Here is a 17,495-nt window from a genome sequence, read left to right as displayed (position 1 = left end):
ACATACTTTGTACACAACTAGTTCAGATCAAAGTCATTGGTATGCACGTGCTAGAAGAAGTACACCAGAAGTAACTGATGACGACTTGCTCAAATGTTAATCCTTTTTTCAGTTATGAGACAAAAAATTGGATGAGTTCTCTAGCTTATCATTCCAGGGGTGTGACTGTCACTATGGGAACAAGAGGTCCTGTGTTCAAATCTCGGTAAGTCGGAGGAGCCGTAGACCGACCAGTGAGTGTTGGCTAGTTTGTAAAATTGATTTCAATGGGCTGTTTTCGACTCGACTATGCAAACTGGCAAAAGTGGCTCGTTGGTCTAGGGGTATGATTCTCGCTTTGGGTGCGAGAGGTCCCGGGTTCAAATCCCGGACGAGCCCAAGAACAAACAAAATGGTGCAATTTAAATCGAACACCTTTTAATGATACTTAATTGCTTTTGTAGGTCAGTTGAGGCCTAAAAATGTATGTAAATGTGGCTCGTTGGTCTAGGGGTATGATTCTCGCTTCGGGTGCGAGAGGTCCCGGGTTCAAATCCCGGACGAGCCCAAGAACAAAAAGAACGGGGCAGTTTAAATCGAACACCTTTTAATGAAACTTAATTGCTTTTGTAGGTCAGTTGAGGCCTTAAAATGTATGTAAATGTGGCTCGTTGGTCTAGGGGTATGATTCTCGCTTCGGGTGCGAGAGGTCCCGGGTTCAAATCCCGGACGAGCCCCTTCAATAAGGCTGGTATTCACTGACCCATTGTTTGTGGGTTTTCAGTCAGAATTTTCTACTTTCCAATGCAACCAAACTGACCTGCACTTTCCAACTATGAATAATCTCACCAAACATGATTGAGACAGTTCTTTCTATATTTACTGTTATACAAATGAAACTAGCAACAGTTTGGCTGTCTTTACTGCAAGAAGATCAAATCTGCTGGGAACTATTGTTTTATTTTGTGGCGGCAAGGTTACGGGTTGAAAATTGATTATTCATCCCGCCTGGTGAAGGCGTACTAAAAAGCAAAGATTTAAGTTGTACCCATGCATTTTGTTACTCTTTCAGTCAACAGGCTTTGAAGTCTGCTACAGACATTTTTCCAGGTGTTACATGCAGGTTTTTTTGTAAAAGAAGCTCCCTTCTTGGCCAAAGTTTTGCTCTGCCCTCAATGACCTACCATGACCAGGAAGTGGCAAGAACCAAGCCCTGGCCATTCTTTCTCAAAGTACGTGTTAGCTTTGCGCAGTGGCAGTATTGTAGCCTATGAGGTCAATCCGAGGCGCGATTATTGCTAGTTGAAAACTTTACCCAATACCCCGCCTTGGTGACTTGAAATATAGTCGACTGTGGCAATTTTTGACAGTCTCTGAGGAGGCGTATTTTCATGTATAAGGTAAGCTCGTCAAAACACGTGACATTCCACCAGAAATAGAGCTACATACTTTGTACACAACTAGTTCAGATCAAAGTCATTGGTATGCACGTGCTAGAAGAAGTACACCAGAAGTAACTGATGACGACTTGCTCAAATGTTAATCCTTTTTTCAGTTATGAGACAAAAAATTGGATGAGTTCTCTAGCTTATCATTCCAGGGGTGTGACTGTCACTATGGGAACAAGAGGTCCTGTGTTCAAATCTCGGTAAGTCGGAGGAGCCGTAGACCGACCAGTGAGTGTTGGCTAGTTTGTAAAATTGATTTCAATGAGCTGTTTTCGACTCGACTATGCAAACTGGCAAAAGTGGCTCGTTGGTCTAGGGGTATGATTCTCGCTATAAGGTGCGAGAGGTCCCGGGTTCAAATCCCGGACGAGCCCAAGAACAAACAAAATGGTGCAATTTAAATCGAACACCTTTTAATGATACTCAATTGCTTTTGTAGGTCAGTTGAGGCCTTAAAATGTATGTAAATGTGGCTCTTTGGTCTAGGGGTATGATTCTCGGTTCGGGTGCGAGAGGTTCCGGGTTCAAATCCTGGATGAGCCCCTTTAATAAGGCTGGTATTCACTGACCCATTGTTTGTGGGTTTTCAGTCAGAATTTTCTACTTTCCAATGCAACCAAACTGACCTGCACTTTCCAACTATGAATAATCTCACCAAACATGATTGAGACAGTTCTTTCTATATTTACTGTTATACAAATGAAACTAGCAACAGTTTGGCTGTCTTTACTGCAAGAAGATCAAATCTGCTGGGAACTATTGTTTTATTTTGTGGCGGCAAGGTTACGGGTTGAAAATGTATTATTTATCCCGCCTGGTGAAGGCGTACTAAAAAGCAAAGATTTAAGTTGTACCCATGCATTTTGTTACTCTTTCAGTCAACAGGCTTTGAAGTCTGCTACAGACATTTTTCCAGGTGTTACATGCAGGTTTTTTTTGTAAAAGAAGCTCCCTTCTTGGCCAAAGTTTTGCTCTGCCCTCAATGACCTACCATGACCAGGAAGTGGCAAGAACCAAGCCCTGGCCATTCTTTCTCAAAGTACGTGTTAGCTTTGCGCAGTGGCAGTATTGTAGCCTATGAGGTCAATCCGAGGCGCGATTATTGCTAGTTGAAAACTTTACCCAATACCCCGCCTTGGTGACTTGAAATATAGTCGACTGTGGCAATTTTTGACAGTCTCTGAGGAGGCGTATTTTCATGTATAAGGTAAGCTCGTCAAAACACGTGACATTCCACCAGAAATAGAGCTACATACTCTGTACACAACTAGTTCAGATCAAAGTCATTGGTATGCACGTGCTAGAAGAAGTACACCAGAAGTAACTGATGACGACTTGCTCAAATGTTAATCCTTTTTTCAGTTATGAGACAAAAAATTGGATGAGTTCTCTAGCTTATCATTCCAGGGGTGTGACTGTCACTATGGGAACAAGAGGTCCTGTGTTCAAATCTCGGTAAGTCGGAGGAGCCGTAGACCGACCAGTGAGTGTTGGCTAGTTTGTAAAATTGATTTCAATGGGCTGTTTTCGACTCGACTATGCAAACTGGCAAAAGTGGCTCGTTGGTCTAGGGGTATGATTCTCGCTTTGGGTGCGAGAGGTCCCGGGTTCAAATCCCGGACGAGCCCAAGAACAAACAAAATGGTGCAATTTAAATCGAACACCTTTTAATGATACTTAATTGCTTTTGTAGGTCAGTTGAGGCCTTAAAATGTATGTAAATGTGGCTCGTTGGTCTAGGGGTATGATTCTCGCTTCGGGTGCGAGAGGTCCCGGGTTCAAATCCCGGACGAGCCCAAGAACAAAAAGAATGTGGCAGTTTAAATCGAACACCTTTTAATGAAACTTAATTGCTTTTGTAGGTCAGTTGAGGCCTTAAAATGTATGTAAATGTGGCTCGTTGGTCTAGGGGTATGATTCTCGCTTCGGGTGCGAGAGGTCCCGGGTTCAAATCCCGGACGAGCCCCTTCTATAAGGCTGGTATTCACTGACCCATTGTTTGTGGGTTTTCAGTCAGAATTTTCTACTTTCCAATGCAACCAAACTGATTTGCACTTTCCAACTATGAATAATCTCACCAAACATGATTGAGACAGTTCTTTCTATATTTACTGTTATACAAATGAAACTAGCAACAGTTTGGCTGTCTTTACTGCAAGAAGATCAAATCTGCTGGGAACTATTGTTTTATTTTGTGGCGGCAAGGTTACGGGTTGAAAATTGATTATTCATCCCGCCTGGTGAAGGCGTACTAAAAAGCAAAGATTTAAGTTGTACCCATGCATTTTGTTACTCTTTCAGTCAACAGGCTTTGAAGTCTGCTACAGACATTTTTCCAGGTGTTACATGCAGGTTTTTTTGTAAAAGAAGCTCCCTTCTTGGCCAAAGTTTTGCTCTGCCCTCAATGACCTACCATGACCAGGAAGTGGCAAGAACCAAGCCCTGGCCATTCTTTCTCAAAGTACGTGTTAGCTTTGCGCAGTGGCAGTATTGTAGCCTATGAGGTCAATCCGAGGCGCGATTATTGCTAGTTGAAAACTTTACCCAATACCCCGCCTTGGTGACTTGAAATATAGTCGACTGTGGCAATTTTTGACAGTCTCTGAGGAGGCGTATTTTCATGTATAAGGTAAGCTCGTCAAAACACGTGACATTCCACCAGAAATAGAGCTACATACTTTGTACACAACTAGTTCAGATCAAAGTCATTGGTATGCACGTGCTAGAAGAAGTACACCAGAAGTAACTGATGACGACTTGCTCAAATGTTAATCCTTTTTTCAGTTATGAGACAAAAAATTGGATGAGTTCTCTAGCTTATCATTCCAGGGGTGTGACTGTCACTATGGGAACAAGAGGTCCTGTGTTCAAATCTCGGTAAGTCGGAGGAGCCGTAGACCGACCAGTGAGTGTTGGCTAGTTTGTAAAATTGATTTCAATGAGCTGTTTTCGACTCGACTATGCAAACTGGCAAAAGTGGCTCGTTGGTCTAGGGGTATGATTCTCGCTATAAGGTGCGAGAGGTCCCGGGTTCAAATCCCGGACGAGCCCAAGAACAAACAAAATGGTGCAATTTAAATCGAACACCTTTTAATGATACTCAATTGCTTTTGTAGGTCAGTTGAGGCCTTAAAATGTATGTAAATGTGGCTCTTTGGTCTAGGGGTATGATTCTCGGTTCGGGTGCGAGAGGTTCCGGGTTCAAATCCTGGATGAGCCCCTTTAATAAGGCTGGTATTCACTGACCCATTGTTTGTGGGTTTTCAGTCAGAATTTTCTACTTTCCAATGCAACCAAACTGACCTGCACTTTCCAACTATGAATAATCTCACCAAACATGATTGAGACAGTTCTTTCTATATTTACTGTTATACAAATGAAACTAGCAACAGTTTGGCTGTCTTTACTGCAAGAAGATCAAATCTGCTGGGAACTATTGTTTTATTTTGTGGCGGCAAGGTTACGGGTTGAAAATGTATTATTTATCCCGCCTGGTGAAGGCGTACTAAAAAGCAAAGATTTAAGTTGTACCCATGCATTTTGTTACTCTTTCAGTCAACAGGCTTTGAAGTCTGCTACAGACATTTTTCCAGGTGTTACATGCAGGTTTTTTTTGTAAAAGAAGCTCCCTTCTTGGCCAAAGTTTTGCTCTGCCCTCAATGACCTACCATGACCAGGAAGTGGCAAGAACCAAGCCCTGGCCATTCTTTCTCAAAGTACGTGTTAGCTTTGCGCAGTGGCAGTATTGTAGCCTATGAGGTCAATCCGAGGCGCGATTATTGCTAGTTGAAAACTTTACCCAATACCCCGCCTTGGTGACTTGAAATATAGTCGACTGTGGCAATTTTTGACAGTCTCTGAGGAGGCGTATTTTCATGTATAAGGTAAGCTCGTCAAAACACGTGACATTCCACCAGAAATAGAGCTACATACTCTGTACACAACTAGTTCAGATCAAAGTCATTGGTATGCACGTGCTAGAAGAAGTACACCAGAAGTAACTGATGACGACTTGCTCAAATGTTAATCCTTTTTTCAGTTATGAGACAAAAAATTGGATGAGTTCTCTAGCTTATCATTCCAGGGGTGTGACTGTCACTATGGGAACAAGAGGTCCTGTGTTCAAATCTCGGTAAGTCGGAGGAGCCGTAGACCGACCAGTGAGTGTTGGCTAGTTTGTAAAATTGATTTCAATGGGCTGTTTTCGACTCGACTATGCAAACTGGCAAAAGTGGCTCGTTGGTCTAGGGGTATGATTCTCGCTTTGGGTGCGAGAGGTCCCGGGTTCAAATCCCGGACGAGCCCAAGAACAAACAAAATGGTGCAATTTAAATCGAACACCTTTTAATGATACTTAATTGCTTTTGTAGGTCAGTTGAGGCCTTAAAATGTATGTAAATGTGGCTCGTTGGTCTAGGGGTATGATTCTCGCTTCGGGTGCGAGAGGTCCCGGGTTCAAATCCCGGACGAGCCCAAGAACAAAAAGAATGTGGCAGTTTAAATCGAACACCTTTTAATGAAACTTAATTGCTTTTGTAGGTCAGTTGAGGCCTTAAAATGTATGTAAATGTGGCTCGTTGGTCTAGGGGTATGATTCTCGCTTCGGGTGCGAGAGGTCCCGGGTTCAAATCCCGGACGAGCCCCTTCTATAAGGCTGGTATTCACTGACCCATTGTTTGTGGGTTTTCAGTCAGAATTTTCTACTTTCCAATGCAACCAAACTGATTTGCACTTTCCAACTATGAATAATCTCACCAAACATGATTGAGACAGTTCTTTCTATATTTACTGTTATACAAATGAAACTAGCAACAGTTTGGCTGTCTTTACTGCAAGAAGATCAAATCTGCTGGGAACTATTGTTTTATTTTGTGGCGGCAAGGTTACGGGTTGAAAATTGGCGACGTCATTTCCGGTGAGTGTGTCGCGTTTTCAGAGCTGTTCGTTCTTAGAGCCTTTTACCGATTAATCCACGAATTATACACACTATTTACGCATCATATACACGAAAGTGAACGTTTGATTTCTCCGCAAACAATCCGGAGCCTCAAGCCGCTCGCTTTTCAGTATTTTGTGGATTAAAAGCCCTCCTCACTCTCTAGCTCCAGCCTGAACTAGCCTAGCGTAGCCTAGCCGCTAGCGTCATGGCTGGATCTACCTTTACCTGTTTGAGCTGTCATATGTCGAGTCAGAACCCTGGCTCCTTCTCTGATGATAGGTGCGTGAAGTGCAGTGTAGTGGTAGTTTTGGAGGCCAGGGTTACGGAGTTAGAAGCGCGGATCCGCTGTTTAGAGGAGCTTAAGTCCAGTTATAGTTCGGTTTTAGCGCGAGGGCTACCGGACCGCGCTGCAGGGCGTAGCATTAGCATTAGCAGTAGCAGTAAGGCCGAGCTCAGCCCCTCAGCGTCTCCCGTGCAGCCGGGACTAGACCAGGAACAGAATAGGGACCATTTTGTGACAGTTCGGAGGGGACAAGGCGCTAAACGCCGAACCTCAGAGCGCCGTGAGCTTCACGTCTATAATAGGTTTTCTCCCCTCAGCGATCACACGCCCGCTGAACACACGAGAGAAACTCTTGTAATCGGGAGTTCTATTGTCAGAGACGTGAAGCTGCCAGCTGCTAGCGTTAGGTGTTACCCAGGGGCCAGAATGGGTGACATCGAAGGAAACCTTAGGATCTTAAAGCGGAGTAGGACCCGTTTCCGGCGAGTCGTGGTTCACGCAGGCGGTAACGACGCCCGGCGGAGACAATCAGAGGTCCTCAAAGTTCAAGTAGCCGCGGTGTGTGAATTAGCGAAGTCGATGTCGGACACTGTAATATTTTCTGGTCCCCTGCCCAATCGGATCAATGCTGAATTGTACAGCCGTCTCTCAGCATTCAACAACTGGTTATCCAGATGGTGCCCTCAAAACAACGTTGTCTTTATTGATAACTGGAGTGCGTTTTGGGGAAAGCCCGGGCTCATACGCAGGGATGGCATCCATCCGACTTCGGAGGGTACATCCCTATTAGTTCGGAATTTGACCGATAGTCTTAGTCGTGTTAAGTGACCATCTAGGGATGAGCCCCAGGTGCAGAGCAGCAGTTCAAGACGCTCCTCTGTCGCTGAACTCTCGCCCGTTCTGTTACCTGTGAAGTGTTCAGATTCAAGACAGATAGAGACTGTGTGTGTCCCTCGTGTCCCTCGTGTCCCTCGTACAAATAATGCCAAAAAGTCACATCTCAGAAAAAATATTTCAGGCGTCAGACCAAATAACTTAAGGAAAATAACAATCACAAATGACACAAATACACAAATGAATAAACACGTAAAATGTGGACTGCTAAACATTAGAGCAATTTCCTCCAAATCGCTCTTAGTTAATGAATTAATTAGTGACTATAACATAGATCTTCTAGCTCTAACTGAAACGTGGCTTCAACAAGACGACTACGTCAGACTAAATGAGTCCACCCCACCCAGCCATGTTAACTTTCAGACTGCCAGGAGCACAGGCCGAGGTGGTGGTGTGGCAGTGATCTCCCACTCAAGCCTACTCATGAGCCCTAAAACTAACAATGCATTTCACTCATTTGAAAGCCTTATGCTGTCAATCACATGTCCAAATATGAAAAACCAAAAAGGAGTTTTGTTCATAGTTATCTACCGACCTCCTGGTCCCTACTCAGAGTTTTTAACAGAGTTTTCTGACTTTATATCAAACTTAGTGTTAGCCTGGGATAAAATAGTTATAGTTGGAGACTTTAATATCCACGTGAACATGAGTGATGACGCTCTCAGTAATGCCTTCAGCGCCTTGTTAGACAGCATTGGTTTCACTCAGAATGTAAATAAACCGACTCACACTCACAAGAACACTCTGGATCTTGTCCTAACGTATGGAACAGAGATTAGTGACCTCAGTGTCCTCCCTCAAAACCCTATATTGTCAGATCATTTCCTAATTACCTTTCAGTTTATTCTTAAAGATCATCCAGTCCCACAAAATAAAGTTATAATGAAAAGGACAATATCTGAAAAATCTATCTCAAAATTCAAAGAAATAATAGAGCCAATATTCAGTGACATGTCATGTGATCCTGCTGAGAACAGTTTTAGTCCCAGTTTAAGTGATCAATGTGTCGACTTGACCATGCATTCTCTGAAGTCTGCTCTTGACGTTGTCGCGCCGTTAAAACAGAAGGTCATTAGGCCAAAGCGCGCCTCCCCATGGTACAACCAAGAACTGCGTTCACATAAACAAAGAGTTAGAAAGTTAGAGGGATTATTTCGTCGCTCTCACACCGAAGAATCCCTAAAAGCATGTAAAAGTTGCCTGCTGTCCTATAAGCAGGCTCTGCGTAAGGCCCAAACCAGATATTATTCAAATCTAATAGAAGTCAACAAAAGTAACACTAAATTCCTTTTCAGCACTGTAGCTAGGCTAACAAACTGTCACAGTGCAGTAGAGCCCTCAATCCCAGCTACACTTAGCTCTGATGATTTCCTCCTATTTTTTAATAATAAAATAAAAACAATCAGAGATAAACTAGATGAAATTACCCCCGCTATTAGCCCTGAACTAGCCCAAGCTGTAAATCTAACGTCCCATATAAATCCACCTGTAAACCTAGAAAGGTTCACAGCTGTTGATCAAGCAGAGATAACTTCAGCCATTATGTCCTCTAAAAGCTCAACTTGTGTCCTAGACCCCATTCCAAGCAGACTCCTCAAAGACATTCTCCCCCTAATTATAGACCCTATTCTTAATATAATAAATACTTCACTCGAAAGTGGCTATGTTCCACAGTCCTTCAAACATGCAGTCATTAAACCTCTTCTGAAAAAGCCTAATCTAGATCCCGACCTATTGGTAAACTACAGACCTATTTCAAATCTTCCCTTCGTCTCTAAAATCCTTGAAAAAGTTGTAGTAAAACAGCTTTGTCGCCACCTGCAGGACAATAACTTATTTGAAGTTTTCCAGTCAGGGTTCAGAGCCCACCACAGCACTGAAACTGCACTAGTTAAAGTCACAAATGATTTGTTATTAGCCGCTGACGATGGACTGGTCTCAATCCTGGTTCTGTTGGACCTCAGCGCAGCGTTTGACACCATTGACCACAACATTCTACTGCAGAGGTTAGAATGTGATGTAGGTGTTGGAGGAACAGCCCTCAGCTGGTTTAAATCCTATCTATCTGATAGGTACCAATTTGTTAATGTAAACCAGAGCTCCTCACCATGTTCTAAAGTAATTTACGGTGTGCCACAGGGTTCGGTACTCGGTCCAATTCTGTTTACTCTTTATATGCTACCATTAGGCAACATTATCAGAAAGCATGACATTAACTTCCACTGCTATGCAGACGACACTCAGCTGTATTTATCAATGAAACCTGATCAGAGCGATCAAGTAAACAGACTTAGTACTTGTGTGAAGGAGATAAAAACCTGGATGACACTAAACTACCTGCTTCTTAACCCTGAAAAAACCGAGGTCATTGTGCTTGGCCCTAAGCATCTACGAGACGCTCTATCTGAGCAGATAGTCACACTGGACAATGTCAGTGTAGCCTCCAGTTCTACTGTAAGAAACCTTGGAGTCTTGTTTGACCAGGAGCTCTCATTTAAAGCTCATATAAATCAAGCTTGTAAAACAGCCTATTTCCATTTGCGCAACATCGCCAAAATCAGAAGAATCCTGCCTAAAAGTGATGCCGAAAAACTTATCCATGCATTTGTAACGACTAGATTAGACTACTGTAACTCCCTGCTTGCAGCGTGTCCTAAAAGCTCCATAAAAAGCTTTCAACTGGTTCAAAATGCAGCAGCAAGATTACTAACAGGAACAAAAAGAAGAGAGCACATTACGCCAGTGCTGAAGTCTCTTCACTGGCTCCCCGTCGAGTCCAGAATCAAATTCAAAATTCTACTCTTGACCTACAAAGCCATAAATGACATGGCCCCATCCTACCTCAAAGATGCTATAGAACCATATCATCCAAACAGAGCTCTTCGCTCTCAGAATGCTGGCCTTCTGGTGGTGCCAAGAGTCTCTAAAAGTACTGTAGGAGGTAGAGCGTTTAGCTACCAAGCCCCTGTGTTATGGAATCAGCTCCCGACCCATGTTAAATATGCTGACACAGTCTCTTCATTTAAGTCCAGGCTTAAAACGTTCCTCTTCGAAATCGCTTATGGTCAGAGTAGTTAGGAACAGAAAGATAAACCCACAGCTTCAGCTACGCTGCCCTAGGAGTAACTGTGCTGGGGGAAGTATGACAGCTTGAGCACTATCCTCTTCTTCTGACTACTTATGCTATCAAACAATATTTATTTTTTAATTCCACTTGCAAACTGTTCACCGCCTTCTTTTTCTTTCTCTCACTCCTGAGGACCTGTGGACCCAGATGTCCCTCTCCTGGTGAAGTGGTCCCTGCCCCATGTGGACGGTCCCTCATCTGCCTGAAGAGTGGCTCCAGTTCGCCTCAGTCGGTCCCTCATCTGCCTGAAGAGTGGGTCCAGCTCGCCTCCGACGGTGCCTCATCTACCTGAAGAGTGGGTCCAGCTCGCCTCCCACGGTCCCTCATCTGCCTGAGGAGTGGGTCCAGTTCGCCTCCGACGGTCCCTCATCTGCCTGAAGAGTGGGTCCTGCTCGACTCAGACGGTCCCTCATCTGCCTGAAGAGTGGGTCCAGTTCGCCTCAGTCGGTCCCTCATCTGCCTGAAGAGTGGGTCCAGCTCCAGTCTCCTCGTGTCCGTCTGTCCGTCTGTGAGAGTCGGATCTCTCCTTCACTGGAACTCCTCCAGGTTTCTACGCTTTTTTCCCAAAGAGGTTTTTTTTTGTAGTTTTTCCTGGCCGAGAAGGAGAGTCTAAGGACAGAGGACCCTGGGACATCGTCCCTCGCCACCACAGACATTGTCTGACTTCATCGCCACCACAGACATTGTTGATTCATTTCTCCCTGTGGCCCTCAGAGGCAACTGTTGTTGTGATTTTGGGCCTTACAAAAATAAATTGATTTGATTTGATTTGATTTGATTTGATTTGATTTGATTTGATTTGATTTGATTTGAAAATTGATTATTCATCCCGCCTGGTGAAGGCGTACTAAAAAGCAAAGATTTAAGTTGTACCCATGCATTTTGTTACTCTTTCAGTCAACAGGCTTTGAAGTCTGCTACAGACATTTTTCCAGGTGTTACATGCAGGTTTTTTTGTAAAAGAAGCTGCCTTCTTGGCCAAAGTTTTGCTCTGCCCTCAATGACCTACCATGACCAGGAAGTGGCAAGAACCAAGCCCTGGCCATTCTTTCTCAAAGTATGTGTTAGCTTTGCGCAGTGGCAGTATTGTAGCCTATGAGGTCAATCCGAGGCGCGATTATTGCTAGTTGAAAACTTTACCCAATACCCCACCTTGGTGACTTGAAATATAGTCGACTGTGGCAATTTTTGACAGTCTCTGAGGAGGCGTATTTTCATGTATAAGGTAAGCTCGTCAAAACACGTGACATTCCACCAGAAATAGAGCTACATACTTTGTACACAACTAGTTCAGATCAAAGTCATTGGTATGCACGTGCTAGAAGAAGTACACCAGAAGTAACTGATGACGACTTGCTCAAATGTTAATCCTTTTTCAGTTATGAGACAAAAAATTGGATGAGTTCTCTAGCTTATCATTCCAGGGGTGTGACTGTCACTATGGGAACAAGAGGTCCTGTGTTCAAATCTCGGTAAGTCGGAGGAGCCGTAGACCGACCAGTGAGTGTTGGCTAGTTTGTAAAATTGATTTCAATGGGCTGTTTTCGACTCGACTATGCAAACTGGCAAAAGTGGCTCGTTGGTCTAGGGGTATGATTCTCGCTTTGGGTGCGAGAGGTCCCGGGTTCAAATCCCGGACGAGCCCAAGAACAAACAAAATGGTGCAGTTTAGATCGAACACCTTTTAATGATACTTAATTGCTTTTGTAGGTCAGTTGAGGCCTTAAAATGTATGTAAATGTGGCTCGTTGGTCTAGGGGTATGATTCTCGCTTCGGGTGCGAGAGGTCCCGGGTTCAAATCCCGGACGAGCCCCTTCTATAAGGCTGGTATTCACTGACCCATTGTTTGTGGGTTTTCAGTCAGAATTTTCTACTTTCCAATGCAACCAAACTGACCTGCACTTTCCAACTATGAATAATCTCACCAAACATGATTGAGACAGTTCTTTCTATATTTACTGTTATACAAATGAAACTAGCAACAGTTTGGCTGTCTTTACTGCAAGAAGATCAAATCTGCTGTGAACTATTGTTTTATTTTGTGGCGGCAAGGTTACGGGTTGAAAATTGATTATTCATCCCGCCTGGTGAAGGCGTACTAAAAAGCAAAGATTTAAGTTGTACCCATGCATTTTGTTACTCTTTCAGTCAACAGGCTTTGAAGTCTGCTACAGACATTTTTCCAGGTGTTACATGCAGTTTTTTTTGTAAAAGAAGCTCCCTTCTTGGCCAAAGTTTTGCTCTGCCCTCAATGACCTACCATGACCAGGAAGTGGCAAGAACCAAGCCCTGGCCATTCTTTCTCAAAGTACGTGTTAGCTTTGCGCAGTGGCAGTATTGTAGCCTATGAGGTCTATCCGAGGCGCGATTATTGCTAGTTGAAAACTTTACCCAATACCCCGCCTTGGCGACTTGAAATATAGTCGACTGTGGCAATTTTTGACAGTCTCTGAGGAGGCGTATTTTCATGTATAAGGTAAGCTCGTCAAAACACGTGACATTCCACCAGAAATAGAGCTACATACTTTGTACACAACTAGTTCAGATCAAAGTCATTGGTATGCACGTGCTAGAAGAAGTACACCAGAAGTAACTGATGACGACTTGCTCAAATGTTAATCCTTTTTTCAGTTATGAGACAAAAAATTGGATGAGTTCTCTAGCTTATCATTCCAGGGGTGTGACTGTCACTATGGGAACAAGAGGTCCTGTGTTCAAATCTCGGTAAGTCGGAGGAGCCGTAGACCGACCAGTGAGTGTTGGCTAGTTTGTAAAATTGATTTCAATGGGCTGTTTTCGACTCGACTATGCAAACTGGCAAAAGTGGCTCGTTGGTCTAGGGGTATGATTCTCGCTTAGGGTGCGAGAGATCACGGGTTCAAATCCCGGACGAGCCCCTTCTATAAGGTTGGTATTCACTGACCCATTGTTTGTGGGTTTTCAGTCAGAATTTTCTACTTTCCAATGCAACCAAACTGACTTGCACTTTCCAACTATGAATAATCTCACCAAACATGATTGAGACAGTTCTTTCTATATTTACTGTTATACAAATGAAACTAGCAACAGTTTGTCTCTCTTTACTGCAAGAAGATCAAATCTGCTGGGAACTATTGTTTTATTTTGTGGCGGCAAGGTTACGGGTTGAAAATTGATTATTCATCCCGCCTGGTGAAGGCGTACTAAAAAGCAAAGATTTAAGTTGTACCCATGCATTTTGTTACTCTTTAAGTCAACAGGCTTTGAAGTCTGCTACCGACATTTTTCCAGGTGTTACATGCAGTTTTTTTGTAAAAGAAGCTCCCTTCTTGGCCAAAGTTTTGCTCTGCCCTCAATGACCTACCATGACCAGGAAGTGGCAAGAACCAAGTCCTGGCCATTCTTTCTCAAAGTACGTGTTAGCTTTGCGCAGTGGCAGTATTGTAGCCTATGAGGTCAATCCGAGGCGCGATTATTGCTAGTTGAAAACTTTACCCAATACCCCGCCTTGGCGACTTGAAATATATTCGACTGTGGCAATTTTTGACAGTCTCTGAGGAGGCTTATTTTCATGTATAAGGTAAGCTCGTCAAAACACGTGACATTCCACCAGAAATCGAGCTACATACTTTGTACACAACTAGTTCAGATCAAAGTCATTGGTATGCACGTGCTAGAAGAAGTACACCAGAAGTAACTGATGACGACTTGCTCAAATGTTAATCCTTTTTTCAGTTATGAGACAAAAAATTGGATGAGTTCTCTAGCTTATCATTCCAGGGGTGTGACTGTCACTATGGGAACAAGAGGTCCTGTGTTCAAATCTCGTTAAGTCGGAGGAGCCGTAGACCGACCAGTGAGTATTGGCTAGTTTGTAAAATTGACTATGCGAACTGGCAAAAGTGGCTCGTTGGTCTAGGGGTATTATTCTCGCTTTGGGTGCGAGAGGTCCCGGGTTCAAATCCCGGACGAGCCCAAGAACAAACGGAATGGGGCAGTTTAAATCGAACACCTTTTAATGATACTCAATTGCTTTTTTAGGTCAGTTGAGGCCTTAAAATGTATGTAAATGTGGCTCGTTGGTCTAGGGGTATGATTCTCGCTTAGGGTGCGAGAGGTCCCGGGTTCAAATCCCGGACGAGCCCCTTCTATAAGGCTGGTATTCACTGACCCATTGTTTGTGGGTTTTCAGTCAGAATTTTCTACTTTCCAATGCAACCAAACTGACCTGCACTTTCCAACTATGAATAATCTCACCAAACATGATTGAGACAGTTCTTTCTATATTTACTGTTATACAAATGAAACTAGCAACAGTTTGGCTGTCTTTACTGCAAGAAGATCAAATCTCCTGGGAACTATTGTTTTATTTTGTGGCGGCAAGGTTACGGGTTGAAAATTGATTATTCATCCCGCCTGGTGAAGGCGTACTAGAAAGCAAAGATTTAAGTTGTACCCATGCATTTTGTTACTCTTTCAGTCAACAGGCTTTGAAGTCTGCTACCGACATTTTTCCAGGTGTTACATGCAGTTTTTTTTGTAAAAGAAGCTCCCTTCTTGGCCAAAGTTTTGCTCTGCCCTCAATGACCTACCATGACCAGGAAGTGGCAAGAACCAAGCCCTGGCCATTCTTTCTCAAAGTACGTGTTAGCTTTGCGCAGTGGCAGTATTGTAGCCTATGAGGTCAATCCGAGGCGTGATTATTGCTAGTTGAAAACTTTACCCAATACCCCGCCTTGGCGACTTGAAATATAGTCGACTGTGGCAATTTTTGACAGTCTCTGAGGAGGCGTATTTTCATGTATAAGGTAAGCTCGTCAAAACACGTGACATTCCACCAGAAATAGAGCTACATACTTTGTACACAACTAGTTCAGATCAAAGTCATTGGTATGCACGTGCTAGAAGAAGTACACCAGAAGTAACTGATGACGACTTGCTCAAATGTTAATCCTTTTTTCAGTTATGAGACAAAAAATTGGATGAGTTCTCTAGCTTATCATTCCAGGGGTGTGACTGTCACTATGGGAACAAGAGGTCCTGTGTTCAAATCTCGGTAAGTCGGAGGAGCCGTAGACCGACCAGTGAGTGTTGGCTAGTTTGTAAAATTGATTTCAATGGGCTGTTTTCGACTCGACTATGCAAACTGGCAAAAGTGGCTCGTTGGTCTGGGGGTATTATTCTCGCTTTGGGTGCGAGAGGTCCCGGGTTCAAATCCCGGACGAGCCCAAGAACAAACGGAATGGGGCAGTTTAAATCGAACACCTTTTAATGATACTCAATTGCTTTTTTAGGTCAGTTGAGGCCTTAAAATGTATGTAAATGTGGCTCGTTGGTCTAGGGGTATGATTCTCGCTTAGGGTGCGAGAGGTCCCGGGTTCAAATCCCGGACGAGCCCCTTCTATAAGGCTGGTATTCACTGACCCATTGTTTGTGGGTTTTCAGTCAGAATTTTCTACTTTCCAATGCAACCAAACTGACTTGCACTTTCCAACTATGAATAATCTCACCAAACATGATTGAGACAGTTCTTTCTATATTTACTGTTATACAAATGAAACTAGCAACAGTTTGGCTGTCTTTACTGCAAGAAGATCAAATCTCCTGGGAACTATTGTTTTATTTTGTGGCGGCAAGGTTACGGGTTGAAAATTGATTATTCATCCCGCCTGGTGAAGGCGTACTAAAAAGCATAGATTTAAGTTGTACCCATGCATTTTGTTACTCTTTCAGTCAACAGGCTTTGAAGTCTGCTACCGACATTTTTCCAGGTGTTACATGCAGTTTTTTTTGTAAAAGAAGCTCCCTTCTTGGCCAAAGTTTTGCTCTGCCCTCAATGACCTACCATGACCAGGAAGTGGCAAGAACCAAGCCCTGGCCATTCTTTCTCAAAGTACGTGTTAGCTTTGCGCAGTGGCAGTATTGTAGCCTATGAGGTCAATCCGAGGCGCGATTATTGCTAGTTGAAAACTTTACCCAATACCCCGCCTTGGTGACTTGAAATATAGTCGACTGTGGCAATTTTTGACAGTCTCTGAGGAGGCGTATTTTCATGTATAAGGTAAGCTCGTCAAAACACGTGACATTCCACCAGAAATAGAGCTACATACTTTGTACACAACTAGTTCAGATCAAAGTCATTGGTATGCACGTGCTAGAAGAAGTACACCAGAAGTAACTGATGACGACTTGCTCAAATGTTAATCCTTTTTTCAGTTATGAGACAAAAAATTGGATGAGTTCTCTAGCTTATCATTCCAGGGGTGTGACTGTCACTATGGGAACAAGAGGTCCTGTGTTCAAATCTCGGTAAGTCGGAGGAGCCGTAGACCGACCAGTGAGTGTTGGCTAGTTTGTAAAATTGATTTCAATGGGCTGTTTTCGACTCGACTATGCAAACTGGCAAAAGTGGCTCGTTGGTCTAGGGGTATGATTCTCGCTTAGGGTGCGAGAGATCACGGGTTCAAATCCCGGACGAGCCCCTTCTATAAGGTTGGTATTCACTGACCCATTGTTTGTGGGTTTTCAGTCAGAATTTTCTACTTTCCAATGCAACCAAACTGACTTGCACTTTCCAACTATGAATAATCTCACCAAACATGATTGAGACAGTTCTTTCTATATTTACTGTTATACAAATGAAACTAGCAACAGTTTGTCTCTCTTTACTGCAAGAAGATCAAATCTGCTGGGAACTATTGTTTTATTTTGTGGCGGCAAGGTTACGGGTTGAAAATTGATTATTCATCCCGCCTGGTGAAGGCGTACTAAAAAGCAAAGATTTAAGTTGTACCCATGCATTTTGTTACTCTTTAAGTCAACAGGCTTTGAAGTCTGCTACCGAC

General features: G+C 43.4%; 26 non-coding genes across 26 annotated transcripts; all 26 read left to right on the top strand.

Annotated features, from left to right (window-relative positions):
• Positions 1-306: 306 nt before the first annotated feature.
• trnap-ugg (transfer RNA proline (anticodon UGG)) lies at positions 307-378 on the top strand. The gene has a single exon. It is a non-coding gene; the product is annotated as a tRNA-Pro (tRNA).
• A 97-nt stretch (positions 379-475) lies between these two features.
• trnap-cgg (transfer RNA proline (anticodon CGG)) lies at positions 476-547 on the top strand. The gene has a single exon. It is a non-coding gene; the product is annotated as a tRNA-Pro (tRNA).
• A 97-nt stretch (positions 548-644) lies between these two features.
• On the top strand, positions 645-716 carry trnap-cgg (transfer RNA proline (anticodon CGG)). Its single transcript has one exon. It is a non-coding gene; the product is annotated as a tRNA-Pro (tRNA).
• A 504-nt stretch (positions 717-1,220) lies between these two features.
• On the top strand, positions 1,221-1,361 carry LOC140366387 (U4 spliceosomal RNA). The gene has a single exon (XR_011927938.1). It is a non-coding gene; the product is annotated as a U4 spliceosomal RNA (small nuclear RNA).
• A 1,114-nt stretch (positions 1,362-2,475) lies between these two features.
• Positions 2,476-2,616, top strand: LOC140366386 (U4 spliceosomal RNA). The gene has a single exon (XR_011927937.1). It is a non-coding gene; the product is annotated as a U4 spliceosomal RNA (small nuclear RNA).
• Positions 2,617-2,983: 367 nt separating this feature from the next.
• Positions 2,984-3,055, top strand: trnap-ugg (transfer RNA proline (anticodon UGG)). The gene has a single exon. It is a non-coding gene; the product is annotated as a tRNA-Pro (tRNA).
• A 97-nt stretch (positions 3,056-3,152) lies between these two features.
• On the top strand, positions 3,153-3,224 carry trnap-cgg (transfer RNA proline (anticodon CGG)). The gene has a single exon. It is a non-coding gene; the product is annotated as a tRNA-Pro (tRNA).
• Positions 3,225-3,321: 97 nt separating this feature from the next.
• On the top strand, positions 3,322-3,393 carry trnap-cgg (transfer RNA proline (anticodon CGG)). The gene has a single exon. It is a non-coding gene; the product is annotated as a tRNA-Pro (tRNA).
• Positions 3,394-3,897: 504 nt separating this feature from the next.
• LOC140366385 (U4 spliceosomal RNA) lies at positions 3,898-4,038 on the top strand. Its single transcript, XR_011927936.1, has one exon. It is a non-coding gene; the product is annotated as a U4 spliceosomal RNA (small nuclear RNA).
• A 1,114-nt stretch (positions 4,039-5,152) lies between these two features.
• On the top strand, positions 5,153-5,293 carry LOC140366384 (U4 spliceosomal RNA). Its single transcript, XR_011927935.1, has one exon. It is a non-coding gene; the product is annotated as a U4 spliceosomal RNA (small nuclear RNA).
• A 367-nt stretch (positions 5,294-5,660) lies between these two features.
• Positions 5,661-5,732, top strand: trnap-ugg (transfer RNA proline (anticodon UGG)). Its single transcript has one exon. It is a non-coding gene; the product is annotated as a tRNA-Pro (tRNA).
• A 97-nt stretch (positions 5,733-5,829) lies between these two features.
• Positions 5,830-5,901, top strand: trnap-cgg (transfer RNA proline (anticodon CGG)). The gene has a single exon. It is a non-coding gene; the product is annotated as a tRNA-Pro (tRNA).
• Positions 5,902-5,998: 97 nt separating this feature from the next.
• trnap-cgg (transfer RNA proline (anticodon CGG)) lies at positions 5,999-6,070 on the top strand. The gene has a single exon. It is a non-coding gene; the product is annotated as a tRNA-Pro (tRNA).
• A 5,666-nt stretch (positions 6,071-11,736) lies between these two features.
• On the top strand, positions 11,737-11,877 carry LOC140366463 (U4 spliceosomal RNA). Its single transcript, XR_011928013.1, has one exon. It is a non-coding gene; the product is annotated as a U4 spliceosomal RNA (small nuclear RNA).
• A 366-nt stretch (positions 11,878-12,243) lies between these two features.
• Positions 12,244-12,315, top strand: trnap-ugg (transfer RNA proline (anticodon UGG)). The gene has a single exon. It is a non-coding gene; the product is annotated as a tRNA-Pro (tRNA).
• Positions 12,316-12,412: 97 nt separating this feature from the next.
• trnap-cgg (transfer RNA proline (anticodon CGG)) lies at positions 12,413-12,484 on the top strand. Its single transcript has one exon. It is a non-coding gene; the product is annotated as a tRNA-Pro (tRNA).
• A 504-nt stretch (positions 12,485-12,988) lies between these two features.
• On the top strand, positions 12,989-13,129 carry LOC140366517 (U4 spliceosomal RNA). Its single transcript, XR_011928063.1, has one exon. It is a non-coding gene; the product is annotated as a U4 spliceosomal RNA (small nuclear RNA).
• Positions 13,130-13,496: 367 nt separating this feature from the next.
• On the top strand, positions 13,497-13,568 carry trnap-agg (transfer RNA proline (anticodon AGG)). Its single transcript has one exon. It is a non-coding gene; the product is annotated as a tRNA-Pro (tRNA).
• A 503-nt stretch (positions 13,569-14,071) lies between these two features.
• On the top strand, positions 14,072-14,212 carry LOC140366448 (U4 spliceosomal RNA). Its single transcript, XR_011927998.1, has one exon. It is a non-coding gene; the product is annotated as a U4 spliceosomal RNA (small nuclear RNA).
• A 342-nt stretch (positions 14,213-14,554) lies between these two features.
• Positions 14,555-14,626, top strand: trnap-ugg (transfer RNA proline (anticodon UGG)). The gene has a single exon. It is a non-coding gene; the product is annotated as a tRNA-Pro (tRNA).
• A 97-nt stretch (positions 14,627-14,723) lies between these two features.
• trnap-agg (transfer RNA proline (anticodon AGG)) lies at positions 14,724-14,795 on the top strand. Its single transcript has one exon. It is a non-coding gene; the product is annotated as a tRNA-Pro (tRNA).
• A 504-nt stretch (positions 14,796-15,299) lies between these two features.
• LOC140366400 (U4 spliceosomal RNA) lies at positions 15,300-15,440 on the top strand. Its single transcript, XR_011927950.1, has one exon. It is a non-coding gene; the product is annotated as a U4 spliceosomal RNA (small nuclear RNA).
• A 367-nt stretch (positions 15,441-15,807) lies between these two features.
• trnap-ugg (transfer RNA proline (anticodon UGG)) lies at positions 15,808-15,879 on the top strand. Its single transcript has one exon. It is a non-coding gene; the product is annotated as a tRNA-Pro (tRNA).
• A 97-nt stretch (positions 15,880-15,976) lies between these two features.
• Positions 15,977-16,048, top strand: trnap-agg (transfer RNA proline (anticodon AGG)). The gene has a single exon. It is a non-coding gene; the product is annotated as a tRNA-Pro (tRNA).
• Positions 16,049-16,552: 504 nt separating this feature from the next.
• Positions 16,553-16,693, top strand: LOC140366383 (U4 spliceosomal RNA). Its single transcript, XR_011927934.1, has one exon. It is a non-coding gene; the product is annotated as a U4 spliceosomal RNA (small nuclear RNA).
• A 367-nt stretch (positions 16,694-17,060) lies between these two features.
• On the top strand, positions 17,061-17,132 carry trnap-agg (transfer RNA proline (anticodon AGG)). Its single transcript has one exon. It is a non-coding gene; the product is annotated as a tRNA-Pro (tRNA).
• Positions 17,133-17,495: the final 363 nt, after the last annotated feature.

This window comes from Eucyclogobius newberryi, unplaced genomic scaffold (genome assembly GCF_026437365.1).
Source record: "Eucyclogobius newberryi isolate DKJ021-1_F unplaced genomic scaffold, fEucNew1.0.hap1 SCAF_19, whole genome shotgun sequence".
NCBI lineage: Eukaryota > Metazoa > Chordata > Actinopteri > Gobiiformes > Gobiidae > Eucyclogobius > Eucyclogobius newberryi.
Note: the sequence above shows the minus strand (reverse complement) of the source record. Positions and strands in the feature narration are given on the sequence as shown.